Genomic DNA, 13,498 nt, shown 5'->3' with positions numbered 1-13,498 from the left:
ATGTGTGTGTGAGAGAGAGAGAGAGAGAGAGAGAGAGAGAGAGAGAGAGAGAGAGAGAGAGAGAGAGACTGGCATGCTGCAAATATTTAGTATCAAGATTGCTTTAGGATGTTACATGGGCATCAATGAGAATGGTGGGTGTCAGCATGATAGGGGCTTTTTTGGAGAGTTGGCAGGGAGGGTGGCAGGGAGCAAGTAGGTTTGAGTTGCTGACCCTTTGTTACGTGGTGCATGCTTTGCGTGGCTCTTGTGTGTGGTGTGTGTACCATTTACTTTTATGGAGGTGGTGTGTGTGTGTGTGTGTGGGTTTATGTTGCTATGAGCAACAGAAATAATTTTTGTTGTCCTTTGTGGGGCGGGCAAATACTTGATTGGGCACTGGAGAGGGCACTTATGAAAAGTCAAAAAAAGAGGAAATGCATGACCAAAAAAGAGGGCACTGATGTGCATAGAATTTGCATACCATGATTTATATTTAAAGATGCAAATTCAGAAATAATTGTTATGACTTAAATAGAAATACAGTACATCTCACCACGATGCAGAGGACTGTGACCTGTGTGTTGCCCAGTCTGCCTTCAAGGTGCTGCTGATGGACAACTTGAAGGCCCAGCTCATCCTTTTGATGACTTATTTATCTTTGAACTACTTGGACAGGATTGCCTTTCATTACAAGGGGGGACCTTCAAAACAGAGGACATTGCTATGGCAGCCTTTCAAAAAGAGGACTGCCCTCAATAAGAGAGAGCACCCGACCACTGCTCTTTAGGGCTCAGAGACTTCTCTGCCACGTACTGTTTCATGGTGAATTTATTTGCCCCTGTGTCTCACCAGTTTGCCTTTTGTGAAATGGATGTAGGACGCATAGATTCAGAAGAATGGTTTCATGTTTTGTTGGTCAGGACCCACCTCTATCTTGTACTTAGGTACCTTATTAACTTAAGAATATGCATATAGGACGTCTGAGCTAACTTTCTTTATTCGCTAGGAAACTGGATGCTTTGTGACTGGTCAAACCCCCCAGTACCCATTTTGCAAAAGTGCTCATGAGAGTCCCCGCAAATTTCAAATATGTTCACTGAACCAAGAAGTTGGGGGACCACTGAAGTATACTCTAAGATTAACATCTGGTTGAGTCTTCATACAGTTAACTGGTAGAAATTAATATCATGCTTTCAGTACTGGAAGACCTGAAAGACCTTTGTGGCTTCAAGCTACGTCACTGTGTTAAATCTCTTTGTAGAGACTAATAAAACCTGCCAACTCGGCCATTACAGAGCATGAATGATGAATCTAGGCATAGTCTTGGGGAATATCACAAGTGAGTGTGACAAGAAAATTGAAGATGTAAAGTTATTTTATAGTATGTTCTGATTATCTGAAGGTCAGAATTATTGCTGAAAGGAAACAATGAGATTTAACTAATTAATTCTCCTTGAAATAAGCCAAATTAATGAAACTTTTGATCCCACTGATTTCCATATCTTGTGGTAAGATGTCCTATTAGACTGTTCTTTACTGGGATTTGTTTATGCTTTTTGAGGTTTATCAATGTTTTCAGAAATAATTGATCATACCAAAAATATGCACACATGCTTGTTTATGGCCATGAAATAGTCCTAATGTTGCTTCTATTCTTGCTTTGCCGTCGTTCCACTCCTACCCAGCTGGACAATTCAAGAAGGTGTGCTGGGGAATTGTGGCTCTGCACCATGGCAATTGTGCCATGGTGTTCTGCACAGTTTCAGATCATTCCCCATCTACATGAATCTGCTGGGAGAAGTCATCTGGAGGTTTGGGTTGAAGTGTCACCAATATACTGATGGTACCTAGTTTTACTTATCTTTTCCATCTAATCCAGGTGAGGCAGTGATGGTTCCGAACCAGTATCTGGCCAAAGTCATGGTCTGGATGAGGGCCAATAAATTCAAGCTGAATCCAGACAAGATGGAGGTGCTCTTGATAAATGGCTTCCTTATCCAGATGGTTGATGACTGACCTGTCCTGGATGGGGTTGAACTTCCCCTAAAGGTAATCCATGCCCTGGTAACCTCTTGGCTTGACTACTATAATGCACTTTATATGGGCCTGCCCTTGAACTTGTTCTGGAAGTTGCAATTGGTACAAAATAGAGCAGCACATCTGCTTACAGGGACTGGCAGACAAGACCATCTATTGCCAGTACTGTACAATATCCACTGGTTACCAATTGTGGTCCGGGCCTGCTTCAGGGTGCTGGTATTAACATATAAAGCCTTAAACAGCTTAGGACATGATTATCTGAATGAACATCTCCCCTTATATGTACCTACCTGTACCTTAAGATAATATTTGGCGGTCCTTCTCTATGAGCTGCCTTTAAAGAATGTGAAGGGTCTTTTTAGTAGTGGTGCCTCGTTTCTGGAATTTGCTCCCCAGAGAAGTACACCTGGCTCTGACACTGTACCTGTTCCAGTGCCAGGCAAAAACTTTTTAATTATTTCAGCATTTTAATGTTTAAGCAATATGTTATTAATTTTATTTATGCTTGATACTTTTCTGGTTTTTATTTTTGTTTATTTTAATTGAGATTTTGCATTTATTAATTTGTTTAATTACATTGTAATTTATTTTGTTTAGTTTTACTTATTGTTTAAGTAGGATGTTTTATTGTTAATCTTTTAATATATTGCATTATTCCTGCATTTTATTGTGTGTAAACCATTCAGAGAGCCAACATTGCTAAGTGAACAGTATAATTTGTAATAAATAAATAAATATTATTACTATTATTGTCATGAAAGAGCTGCAAAATACTAAACTACTTTCCTATTTCAAGCAGTTATTTCCTCCTTGAATTCCATGTGTTGTTCAATTTAAATTCCCTGGGAACGTACACCCTTTCCCAAAAGTAGCATGTTTTGTCAAACGAAGATCAAAGTCTCCACTCATGCACATTCAGTTTTAAAATGTGCTGGATGTTGTCATATTTCATATTTTATAATGTACCATGGGCCTGTATGGCAAACAGTATTGATTAAAGCCAGGGCTGACACAAGAGATTTTCCTATCTGGAGCACTTCCTCATCTGTGCATAAAAAACAAATGGACTGGCAGTTGAAACTTACTTCAACACAGTTAGAAGAGGACCATCTTCCACAGACTCTGAGGAAAGCGGGCTAATTGAGGGAGAGCAACACCCACCATGACAACACCCCTCAGCATCTGCCACCTGAAGAAGCTGCTTCACTTGCCTTACTGACAGGGACTGGCCCTGACTTAATCTAGTCCACATTACTGCTATTTACTTGGTGAATTCATCACAAACTGGAATTGAGAGCCAGTGTGCCAGAGGACTTGGACCAGGGAGATTTACCATTTGGATCAAATCCCCTTCAGTCAGGAAATTCACTGAGTCATCTTGGGCCAGTCAGGGTGGTGCATTGAAGCAGGAAATATGAAATATTCATGTAGTAAACAAACAACATGTATCCAGTGGAGGTTGTTTTTTTTGAACAAGGCTCGTGTTGCTAATAGAAACGAACAGGAACAGGCAGGTTACATACTGGCAGAAGTTCTACCAAATTATTTCACCTACATTCATCAGTCAGTACTGTAGGTGCTCCAGGGCTCATACATAAAGATGATTGAAATATAATATAGACACTTAAACTACATCATAGCAGAGATAAGTCAATAAAAATGGGCACAGGAAGGTCTTAAACTTTAACGAATCACATCTTAGAATCATTTACAACCCTAAAAGGGGCCTTTAAAAACCTGGCAGAATTTTAAAAATGTCTGAAAACTACTCAAACATGATGGGAATTCTTGGTGGTGAGGAGTTGTAATCTTTCATCATTGATCTTGTGGCTGTTTGACTGGACACCCATGGTATGATCATTCCTGGATTAAACAACTCTTTCAAAAAATTCCACAATGTTTGTCAAAGTATTTACACTGTTAGTTTCATAGGCTTGAGAGCTATGAAAAAGTCAATTTAAATTTGCTTCTACAGCATTATAGAACTGTTGTGAGATTTGGGAATATACAGAGAGTAAAATACAGATATGCAGACACTGAGGCGGATTTTGGTCTATTCTCTTCTCCTGGGATATGGGAAATAGCCTCCATAGGATATAATAGACTGCAGGATGTTGAAGTGATAAAGAAACACCTAGGGGGAAATTCTTCTCACTTTCAAAAATAAATATATCCCACCCAAGATAATTTTTTCTTCAGCTTTTAGCTATGTGGAATTAAAACTCAGTGGAAACCACAGCTGATTCCATAGGGACTTTTGTCAAGTAGGTTAAGCTAGAGAAAGAGAGAGAACATTAAACTGACCCACATTTAGAGGAAAAGAAAAATTGCCCCGAGGTTAAGTTGAAGGAGACAGAACTGGTGAGCTTGTCAATTTTCTCACAGAATATGTAATTTAGGTCATCACTTACAAAACTACATTCCCCGCTAATATTGGGCATTTGTTGAAATGTGAACGACAAGTTATCCCTCAAGGCGGTTTCTCATGCAACATTCTGGAGGCCCGCTGTGTCAGCTTTTACAAGCAATTTTTGAATCGGTCGAGGAGTGAGTGCCAAAAGGCACAACTATCTCAGAGAGGACATCTGTGAACTCCAGAGCTGCTCTGCAGGTAAGGTGGTGAAGTGTCCAGCTTTACAGAGAATGGGCCTTTGGTTGAAGAGGTGTCAGAGGGCAGGCTTCTATTTAAAGACTTGTACCACAGGGTGAGGTGTGTGTGTGTGTGTGTGTACATGTACGTGTGCATATTTTGGGTCCTTCAGAGAGCCTCCTTTCCCATCCTATTGTTGCAAAGGGAAGGAAATTAAAATGACAGATGCCTGGGCATTGCAGATTTTTTTCCTCTATTCCTTATTGTTTGTTTATTCTTTACATGATACTATGACCCTTCAGTTTTGCTTCTATCTTTAATCAGCACTTTGTGAGGTTTTTACTTTCAGTTGCAGGGAAAATAGGATATTATTTATGAAAGCAAGAGATAGCACTTTCCCATTTGTAAGCTTCTCATAGGCCTCTAACATCAATATATTCTGAATTTAACTGTGTTTATTTGGGGTTTTATTTGCTGTCCACCACTGCAGAATAACCTGCCTAGCTCTTAGTGTGGCCTTACTAAACTGTGTAGTATACTCCTCTGCCAGGTTTTATTTGTCCAGAATATTTCCAGAATAAGGTACACACATCTTGTGCAATGAGTGAGGTTTCCAGGACCATGTTGCTCCTGGTAGGACCTCAAGCCAAAAAAAAAAAAAAAAAAAAGTCAGCACTGGAAAATTCCATAGCACATGCACTATCTTAGCCTGCAGACAAAGATCTTTGCCCACATTACAATTAATTTCAGTATGGATAAGTTTTCCTGAACTGTATGCAATGTAATGTGATCTACTGGAAAACTCGAGCAGGGCAGCAAAGAGATATGCTTGACACAATCCTTTTATTTTACTTTACTTTAATTTTTGTTATGTCACTGTCAATTTATCCAACATTAGAACCAGTTGAAATGATATTGGAATAAAGCCTAAATGTACTATCTCTTAACATTAAATTGATGGTCATCTTCCCTTTCAGTGCTTAACTGTATGGGAACACTTTCATTAGCCGTGTGAGAGAAGCTTACTTTTTCTGCCATACTCCACTGCATGTAGACTCCCATCATCCCAGGCAATGCCTGTACTGGTCGCATGCTGTGTTAGGTGGACCAGTGGTTTCACTCAGTATAATGCAGTTTTGCTTCCTTGCTTGTAGGCATTATATTTTTACAACAGTCTGTGTAGGCCCTTTACAAGAGCTGCATGGATCTACAGTACAATACAAGCGTCTGTAGTGCCTAGCTATTCCATTTCAGTTTTCTTTCTTCAGAAGCAGCCTGCAAATAAAGCCCCTGGTCAACTCATCACTCTAATCCTGGGACTGTGACAGCTTCCAAGCTGTTTTATGAAAACAGAAAAAAGTAAAACAAAGAAAATCCATGTCGGTGCTTTGTTCTATAGGAAAATAGAGTGAGTGAAGGGGAAAAAATGCTGAATAACAGACAAGAAGGGCACCGAAATATTGTATCCTGGCTTCAAAGGGATCACCAAATGGGATTACACAAAAATTAAACTCTTTGGGGGTGGGGTGGCCAGTCTACAGGTTATTTTGGTCTCCTGCAATGAACCTTCATCAGGGCCATTTACACTGGCATATGAGGCTCGGGTAATTGAGTCCATTCTGTAGCGTTTCTCTGGATAGGCTTTCTCATTTTACCTATTGGCTAATGTATGGAAACAAAGTGTTCATTGCTAGCATCTCTTTTAATTGGAGGGAGCCTGGCTGAATCCCTGCAACAGCAGCAGTTTTCTAGGACTGAATCAGGAGATAAAACAGTATCAGCAGTTTCTCCCATCTGTCCCCATCATGTTTCTATCTAGTTCTTTTGTTTGCCCCCATTTCCCCACCTGAGGTACCAAACAGGCCATCGGGTGTGCTACTCAGCAGATGGAGGGAGGGGATGAAAAAGCTGACGGCAAATCAGGTAGGGAAAGCTGCCACTGCTTTCCCTCTTGTTATGCACACAACTTGACTGTATGCATACAATCTGCAAATCACAGGACACACGTCAGCCTGAGAGGGCGTCCTCTGCTTGCAGGGTTCTCATCTTTAGGTCTGACTTGAAGAAAAAGAACCCTAAAAACTGCTGCCTGTCCAGAGCTGATGCCTGGATGACGAGCTGGAGAAGGAGCACACAGTTCTACTGGGCCCTCGGCATACGGATGTCAGTGTCCCCTGCCGGGCCCCTGTGGCACTTCCCATCACCAAAGCCCCCAGCCACCCGCCCCACCCTCCCTTTGCCCACCTGCCACTACTGCAGCCCTGGAACAGCCACCTGCCACAGCCATCATCTGCTCGCCCACTCACTTGCAGACTGCCCCCTGCAGCTGCAGCCTGCACCTGCTCACCTGCCCGCCAGAACCTCTTGGGCACCCACCCAAGCATCCACCAGAAACAAATCCCTGCTTGCTGCCACCACGACCTGCCTCCTCCCGCCCACCAAGCAGCTACCACCAAAGGCTCCACCAGAGCCACTGCCATTCTAGATCCGCTTCCTCCTCACCAACCTCCCATTCATCTTCCATTGGAGGCTCCTCCTGCCACTGCTATCATAGCCTGCTCATCACCGTTGCCTGTTGCCTCCTCTGCTGCTGCAGCCCCTTACCCGTCTCCCTACCCTGCTGTTAAAGCACCCGTTCACACATCCATTTTTGTAACCTGGTGGAGGCAACGATGGCAGCAGAGACAGCTCCTCTTGCTATCCCAGCCAGCCTGGCTGGCAAAATGTGTGGCACCCCGTCTTGCATGGCTCTTTAAAGTTCAAAGTTTTGTGCAGCTGTGCTCTGAACCCATCAACTGCCTCCTTTGGTGAAGGCCTTGGCCAGTGAGAGCAAATGGGCAATGTCACAACTGCCCTGTGTTCTAGTCCCCACAAAGGACAACGAAATTCAACGGCCATGAAGTCCCCTGGGTGACTTTGGGCCAGTTGCAGATGTTCAGCCCAATGCACCCACAGGATTGTTGTCGTGAGGATAAAATGGAGCAATGCGAGCCATCTTGTGTTCCTTGCAAAAGGAAAAAAGGCAGGCTATAAATGTGATGTAATGATAATACCACTGCTACTTAAGATGTAAGTTTAAGAAATGTTCTTTGAGAGGTGTTGCTGGGGGCCTGGCTGGGTGAGCCATGCAGAAGGCAAGGGGGGGGGGGAGGAGGAGGAGGAGGAGGAGGGTGCCACTGCTGGAATAGGTCCTCCCAAGCCCCTAGCCCAGCAGCTGCCCACTCATCCCAGCTCTTGACGCCAGGCATGACCTGGTCTCCATTTTGCACACTATAGTGACACAGAATTTATCTCTATTTAAATTAGAATAATCATCTCCCAGTTTGCATGTACACATATAAATTTGCATGCACAAATTTTATACTGATTCATGTCATCTTCTGACTTCTTTTTTGGTGATGCATCCAGTGATCCCTAAGTGGCTGCCTTATTTTGAAAATATAAGCCACAGGAACCTGACTCACACTGACTCATGGACCCATCTAGCTCACAGTTGCCTTGTCAGGCTGTCAGTGGTTCTGAGGGATCCCAGGTAGACTGACTTTCCATCACCCACTGCTGGGGGTAGGAGCAGAGATCTTCTGCTTCCAAAGTGTGTTCTCTGTCAGCTGGGCTATGGCCCTCCCACTTTTGGAATTCACAAAAATAGGCAGAAGTTGTTGGACTGCAATTCCCATCATCCTTAGCTCACACAGCCAATGGCTAGGGATGATGGGACTTGCAGTCCAGCTGCCCATCCTTCCTTTTTGCCCTGGACTTGGAATTAAATGGATTGGTTTCTGTGTTGTTCCCATGCTTTATATGGTATAGTAAAGCTGAACTTTCTCTGCTAGGACCTAGCATGAGGCATCACAAGATTTGGATTATAAGATCCCCTGCAGGAAAGAATAGTAAAAAGATGTTTGGTGATTAACATTCTTAATGAAAAACCTGGACACCGTAAATACAACACGAAAAATCAAAGTAAAATCGGCAGTTTCTATCAGAATGTATTTAGTCTTAACTATTTGTGGTCTTTCCTAGCACTGGGACCAAGGCTGGCCTGAGACAATTTTCTGTCTATCAGGAAAGACAAGATCTCCCTTCCCACAATCCTGCATACAGAAGAAACCAGCAAAGCTAATGGAATTATATTTCTACACTGGCAACAGGACAGTGTCCTTCAGCATTTCCAAGGGCTGCAGATTAATTCAGGATGTGCAGTGTGGGTTGTGTGGCACACACAGCTCTGCCCTCCCTCATTTTACCACTATCTCCTGCCCGCCCTGTTCCTGTAGACATTGCTTTAAATCTATATCCAGCAGATGCATAAAAAAACCCTCTAGAGTAGGCACAGGGGCCATAATCCAGACCTTTAAAGTCCTAATACTAGGGTCCCAATGTGGTTTGGGTCCGGTCCTGAGTCTACTCTAGAGTAAAACTATGTTTAAGAAAGTAGCTGCTATGTGCACAATTATATGAATAGCTGTTTCAGCCTTCAGACAGCCCTGATCAGCTGCTTTGCTTAGTGAAGCTGGAGTTTGTTTCTTTTATTGAATAAGCATCTTTGCTGCCTTTCAAAATTGCAACTTTTTCAGTGTATGCCTTTTCAGGAGAGAAACTACGTATTTAATGTAGAGAAAAAACATCAGCCTTGAGAAACACTGATGAGTAAGGTTGAATCTGTTGAATTATTGCCTGCCATGCAGGTGTTAATGGCACAGATCTTACCTCTGGACAGGGAGCGGGCCAAGAAGACAGAAAAAGATGACAATGCTGCACCAGATAAGAAGATTGGAAAACTGTAACAAGAACATTTGGGAACGATATGTAAGACTTGTGTAGAGGAAGATAGTTATACAACTAAGGTCTAAGAATGGAAGTTGAAGTGAGAAAACTTTATAAAAATCAGTGAAGAACAAAGGGACAGAAAATGTTGAGATACTTCAATAAAGAACTGCATGAATATTTTGGATTTTTGTATTACAAATGAATCAGGCAAAGGTAACAGTACTAAGAACATCCACAATGGAAACTGTGGCATACGGAAGGTGTTTCTAAGGTATAGTTTCCCCTCTGATAACTGCCTTACACAGTTGAGTCCCACTGAGTGCTGCTCTGGCCCCCCACTCCCCCATCTGTGCATATGTTGGGACATGTAAACATCAGCGTTATCTCCTTTGGTTTACTACCAAGTTTGGCAAGCAATCTCTCTAAATCATCTGTTAGTGAGTCCAGGTAATTTATAAAAGTGTTGAACAGCACATGGCCTTTGATGGAGGCCCGCAACTCTTTAGTCAAGACCTTCCTCCAGGAGGATGCTGAGCCAGTAATGAGCACTACTTATGGATCTGTCTAACAGGCACAATGTCCATCCCACATTTTCCCAACATATCAATCATTATTTCATGGGATATACTAAGTCCACAGCTTTCCTATAACTAATAAACTAGTAACTTCATTTTTTAAAAAGAAGATAAAGGTGGTCTTGCATAATTTATTCCTGACAAACACATGTCGGCACTTGGCACCTAATAATAAATACCTATTTTCTAGATGCTCACAGACCAACTAATTAACTATCTGTTATGTAACTTTGTTCAGTATTGACGGTTTCTGATATACAGATATTCACCTTTCTACCCTCTTGAAAATGGTTATTTGCTTATCTCTAATCTTCTGGAAACTCACCTGTACACCAGGAACAACTCTGAAATAATGTTCACAACCCCCTTCAAGCCTTGAGGCTTGAACTTACCTTACCTGTCTCCTCACCTATCCTGTGGTTTAAATTCCTCCTTATCATTTGTTCTGCTTATCCATCATTGAAAACAACTTACCCTGTGGGAAGAGATTGAAGAAAAATAGGTATAGAGTAATGCCAACTCTCTCCCATTAACAAATCACCAGCTTCTCTAAGTAGAGGACCTACTCCTTCCTTGGTCTTCTTGTTTTTAACATAACCAGCGATGCTCTTGTGGTTGATTTTAGCATCTCTTGCCTGCCTGAGGACATTTTGAGTCTTATCCCTCTCAGTTTTGGATTACTGCACTGCATTCTTCCTTGCAGGGCTGGTATCAAGGGTCAGCACTGATGAGAGCCCTTTCCAGCACTGCAAACTCTTCGTTTATCCTCCCATCACTCTGGCCCAGAGTGGTGAACTAGTAGTAATTGCCACTGCCTGCTTCTTCACTGGCTCTCTGCCTTGCACACACACAGAAAAGATGAGAGAGAAAAGCAGCAGCTGATGACAATGGCAGTGAGGGAGTAGGTAAGTGGGATCCCTATGGCACCCAAGGGCCTGAAAAAGCCTGGACCTGGCACTGCCTCTTTGGGTATCTCTCCTTCCTTCCATCTCCTAAACATACCCCCTTTGAGTCTTAAGAGAGCATTCTGTGCAGACATGCTAGCTTCTTAGCTTCTTTAAACACCTCCCATTGTGATGGTTCCTTCATTATTTCAGTTTCCAGGATATCCTATTTCTTTTGATCCTATTAACGCTTCAGGATTCCTAGCCAATCCTATCTAATTATTCTCTGTGCTTACTGAAATTGTCATTCCCAAAGTCCAACTGAGTTCATATTTCAGAGTCCCCAGTATTACAAAACCTTAGATAACATGATTTCTTCTCACACCATGTTCCTGCCACTCTCAGTTCATTAACCAGCTTTACCCTGTTGTTCAGGATTAAGTCCAGCCTCTTGTTCCGTCTTCCACCTTCTGAAAGATGTCAACAGCAAGAGCAAAAAATGTTCAATTCAATTCTCAGCAAGTGTTAGAACAGTTGATATTCCCTATTGTGAAAGTTTTGTCATCCATTCCAGGAAAGCACTTTTCATATCTTCCAACTTTGTGGTATCCGTCCACAAACAATGTCTCTTTCTTACTTCTATCCTTATGGATGTACCTTCATCAGACCTTCCATCTCAGAATCATTGATTTCTGTACACACACATACATTATATATGGTACCATTCACCTTCCCTTTTTGTTGGGTCAGTTCCTTTTGTACAAGGTATAGCCTTTGCCTGCTATACTCCAATCATGAGTCTTATCCCACCCGGACTCAGTGATATTTATCAGATTATATCTATCATTCTGTAATAGAATTTCAAGTTCATCCTGTTTCTTTCCCATGTGCTTTGCAGGCATGGGAAACTTCTTAAAAACTCAGTAATAGAAGATCAGATAGCGTGTATATGAGAGGTTAGGAAAGGTAGCACCAAGTCTAGGAGGTCACTAGCATGGTTAACAAGTTCTGTCAAGCAAGGTCTTAGAAAAAAGTGGAGAACAAAATGAGAACAAAAAGGGATACAGACTTGAGCAATGAAACTCCAAGCAGACAGCAAGAGATAAAAGGCAGCATTTTGAGAAGCTCATCATTAGTAACATCAGGGCCAAGAATAAACAATCTTTTAAATAGATCAGAAACAGGAAACTGATTAGAGAAGTAGTTGGATCACTGGATGGCCATGGATTTAAAGGAGAACTGGAGGACAAGAATCTTGTGTGAGTGCCTTTCATCTAGCTTTACTGCAGAAGATATAGGACAGATACCTGTGTTGGTATCAGTAGGGGGTTGGACTAGATGACCTTTGCTAATCTTCCCACTGAAGGAAAAGGAAAGGCTAGGCCCCAGCTCTGAAACCAAAAGGGACATCCGCTTTATTTTGGGCAACTTGCAACAATTTTATGCACTTTTTCACTAAGGCAACATAGCGTTCACATAGTGTGAGGCACAGTGTGTCTCATTTGCAAATTTGCTATGGGATCTCCAATGATTACCACTAATCAGGAATTTGTATTGGGGGGAGAAAGCTGCATAAACACTAGAAGCCATTACTGTTGGCTGGTAGCAGAAATGGAATGAAGAAACAGCACTTTCCTACCCCTTTATCACAGGACTTTCATTCCTTAGTGGAATTTGAATTTTTAACACATCACTTCCACTGTGACTCACTATGTTTGTGCCTCATTTTGTAGATCTATTGCATTAAGTAGTCACATGCTTCCATGTAAGTGCCAAGCCGATTTTTCAAGCATTGTGATTATTCATTGGGAAGTGGAATGTTGACTTAAGGGGGCTGTTGGAGGGGGTCATAATGAGTTGATTCAGCCTGGATAATCACATTGGGATGATAAAAGAATGTGCAAGTATCCAAAACCTGGTACGGCGGTTATGTAACATGTACTTTTTGGAGGTCCTTTTTATCAAGGATTCAGCAGGTTGTGAATTAATCTGAGTCCAGAAGAAACAGCCTTGTTAACTAAAAGTGATATAACACTATTTATGCACACAACTTGACTGTGTGTACACAATCTACAAATCACAGGACACACAAGTGAAATTATACAGGAAGACAGTAGAATTCTTTGGACACTAATAACAATGTGAAAAAGTTGTTAAATACAGACAGTATTAATAAAACAATGGAGCTTTCTCTTTACCTGCACAATGTATAACGCCTGTCATGTGCCTATTGAATAAGAAGGAACTTACCATGAACTAAGTATTCTGTCACTGTCTTTGCTCAGGTTTAGGGATGTCAGAAGTCAGCAATGAATTCAGATGAGCCTAGATTGCTATGAACCCAACCTGTATATATCTGAGTGGATTGCTTTTTCTGAGTCACATGGATTCTGCAGGCTCTCCTCCTTTGGGCAGGTAATGATTGCAGTGGTTCCGCTCCTATCTCAACGGCTGGTTCCAGAAGGTGGTGCTGGGGGACTATGGCTCTGCGCCATGGCAGTTATGCCATGGAGTACCGCAGGGGTCCATTTTGTCCCCTTTGCTGTTTAACATCTACATGAAACCGCTGGGAGAGGTCATCAGGAGGTGTGGGCTGCGGAATCATCAGTACACTGATGATACCCAGCTCTACCTCTCGTTTTCCACCAATCCAGGTG

This window comes from Varanus komodoensis, unplaced genomic scaffold, assembly GCF_004798865.1.
Source record: "Varanus komodoensis strain SLA01 unplaced genomic scaffold, ASM479886v1 scaffold1, whole genome shotgun sequence".
Taxonomy (NCBI): Eukaryota; Metazoa; Chordata; class Lepidosauria; order Squamata; family Varanidae; genus Varanus; species Varanus komodoensis.
This window is presented reverse-complemented; position numbering follows the sequence as displayed.